Below are 3348 nucleotides of genomic sequence, written 5' to 3'. Positions count from 1 at the left end.
GAAGATTTTAAGATGTTCCTTGGTTATCTCAGGCTTCTGACTGATAAAATAGTTACCTGTACCATAATATTTGATAAATAATACCCTGCATACATGTAGAGAACAAATATGAGGGCTGAAGAGATGCCTCACTGACTAGGAGTGCTTGCTCTTGTTGCAGCAGAAAAGCCTTTAATTCACAGCTTCTGTACTGGGAGGCTTACTGTCACCTGTAACACTAGTTCTAGGAGGTTCAGTACCCTGTCTGGCTTTTGCAGGTACTGCACAATCACTCATATACACATAATTACAAATAATATTCTTGAAAATGAAAACACGAATTAATCAAAGCTAACTGTATTTATTGATGAATAAATATAAATACATGACAATTATATTACTGTTGGGAGCCGCGCCCACATTCGCCGTTACAAGATGGCGCTGACAGCTGTGTTCTAAGTGGTAAACAAATAATCTGCGCATGTGCCGAGGGTGGTTCTCCACTCCATGTGCTCTGCCTTCCCCGTGACGTCAACTCGGCCGATGGGCTGCAGCCAATCAGGGAGTGACACATCCTAGGCGAAGGAGAATTCTCCATAATAGGGACGGGGTTTCGTTTTCTCTCTCTCTTGCTTCTTACACTCTTGCTCCTGAAGATGTAAGCAATAAAGTTTTGCCGCAGAAGATTCTGGTTTGCTGTGTTCTTCCTGGCCGGGCGTGAGAACGCGTTTAATAACAATTGGTGCCGAAACCCGGGAAAAGAAACATCTTCAGGCATGAGCGAAGACCCCCTGCTACAGGGAGGATTCAGAACTGCATCACGGGGAAGGAGCGGTTAATAAAGGTTCCCGTAAAACAGACTGTTGAGAAGGATCCGGCGTGGATTCAGAACTCTTCAGCTGGGGAACGGTACTGATAAAGAGAAAGAAGAAAGATGAGGACTGAATAAACTGCTGTTAGAAGGACTGGTGGTCGCGTCGTTCTTGCTGGTCGAGAGCGGGCGCGACAATTGGTGGCCCGTACGGGGAACCGACTCCCCCACCGAGTTCAGAACTTTCAGCAGTCAGTGGTTGCCGGCAGGGACCAGACGGAACCTCTTTGGGTGCCGGAGAGATTGGTGAGACGCTGCAAGAATGAGGCTCCTGATCCAGTTGCCCCTGTGGATGTGGTGGATGATCCCACAAGCACAAAGGATGGAGCCGAGATGAGAGATCCTTTCGGTATTCCAGAAGCCGATACCAGCTCAACATGACATTCAAATTTTTCCACGCTTTTTGATCCCTGAATTCCCCCTAAAGAGATAGCCCCGCTGGCCATCTATCCCTTGCTTCAGGGAAGATGAGCGGGGATGAGAGCCCTGGGATGTATGCTTGTTATAGTGTGTGTGTGTTTTGTGTTTGGCACATGTGTTAGGTGCAGAGTGTGCGGCCCGCACTTTCACCATGGTAGCGTAGGCTTTTGCTGCAGTGGAGGCGGGACAATCTCCTCAGATTCGGTTTGCCCCTCTAAAAGAAATTATGCTGCGTTATGCCGTGGGGTGCGAGGCTAAGCACTGCACAGAGGATAGCTTGCTGTTGGCATCCTGTGGAAGGCACGTCTGATTGCATGAAGGTTCAGTGTCCTAGTTCCCTTCCCCCAGGAAAAACGACACGGGAGCTGGCCAAGACCTCTCTGGGTGATGAGCCTAAGGGATGGTTTTGTGTAGGGCCCCTATGCTTGCACACTGGGGATCAGACCTCTACCTTCACCCATGAGGCTTGCTTGCAGCAATTAAGATCTGGCCATAAGTTAATTAACATCCTGGCCTTTTGATGCACCTGCCGCAAGCAAAACACAATCTCCCCAGGAGTGGCTTGACATGATTGAGAGGTAGTCAGTGATAAGACTCCCTGGGCATGTCACCAACCTAAGACAGGGATCAAACCAATGCTGTTTGTCTCCCAAAGACAGGTAAGGGGCATGGTTGCGAGGGGCTATCTACAGACATTCTCTCTGCCAAAAAAGAAAAAAGGGGGAATTGTGGGGAGCGGGTGTGGCGGCAGTCCCAAAGGCGCCAGGGACTGCAGCTAAGTCATATGACTTGCACCTGACTTCCTCATATAAGACACAAACATCTTGAGTGCTGCGCAGGTGTACCAGGATACAGGTGAATCCAATTTGGTGGAGATTTGCCCCTGCTGCCCTGATTAGCTGAAGCTGCATGCCTGGTGAGGTGGCGTGGCCTGCGGTGCGTGGATGGGAACTGAGAGTATAAAAGGAGTGAGAGGCCCAGGGTTCGGGGGAGATATATAAACAAGGGAGATATAAAAACAAGGGAGATATAAAAACAAGGGAGATATATAAACAAGGGAGATATAAAAAAGGGAGATATATGGAGAAAGAAGAAACAGGACTGAATAAATGTGTGCAGAAGGATCCTGTAGCAGCGTCGTTCTTCCTGGCCAGTTGGGCGCACGCAACAAGTGGTGCTGAAACCCGGGAAAAGAAACATCTTCAGGCATGAGCGAAGACCCCCTGCTACAGGGAGGATTCAGAACTGCATCACGGGGAAGGAGCGGTTAATAAAGGTTCCCGTAAAACAGACTGTTGAGAAGGATCCGGCGTGGATTCAGAACTCTTCAGCTGGGGAACGGTACTGATAAAGAGAAAGAAGAAAGATGAGGACTGAATAAACTGCTGTTAGAAGGACTGGTGGTCGCGTCGTTCTTGCTGGTCGAGAGCGGGCGCGACATATTACATATAAGTTTTACACTTAAATTAAGCCTTACAAATTAATCTGGAAGAAAACTTTACTTTAAAAAAGCTTTAATGATTCCATTGAAGAACTGGAAGTATTCCAATTCTTTTTGGAAGAATTATTTGGATTGTAAAGACTTTTAATTTAAACACTACAGGATAGCAAAACTATCTTGAACCATAATTAAATACCTAACCTATTTGAAATTATGCAGAAAGGCTACAAGAATTGGTTTCATGTAACATAAATACCAGTAACTTTAATTTATGAAACTTGTGTTTAATTCTCTACTCCACTATTATTAGCTGTGAAAGCTGAAATAAGTTAATTTAATACTTAAAACATCAGCTCTTTGTTTTACAGAACTGAGTGGGTAATAAAATTGGTAACATTTACTGAAGCCACTGTATGCCTGATGCACTTAATATAAATCATATCCCCAGTTGATAGTAAAATATCAGTAATTGTCAATATGTATTGGACATTTATGATATTTATTATGATTTCAAAATACATTATCTTTGTAAATACACTTTCTCTCACAACTCACTGATCTTTTTTGAAGTAGAAAGAAAATCCATGAAAATTTACTTTACAAGCTTGCTTAGTATAGTTTTTAACAGTAGAGATTA

Source organism: Mus musculus, chromosome X (genome assembly GCF_000001635.26).
Source record: "Mus musculus strain C57BL/6J chromosome X, GRCm38.p6 C57BL/6J".
NCBI classification, from domain to species: domain Eukaryota; kingdom Metazoa; phylum Chordata; class Mammalia; order Rodentia; family Muridae; genus Mus; species Mus musculus.
The sequence above is the reverse complement of the archived record's forward strand: the minus strand, read 5'-3'. Positions refer to the sequence as shown.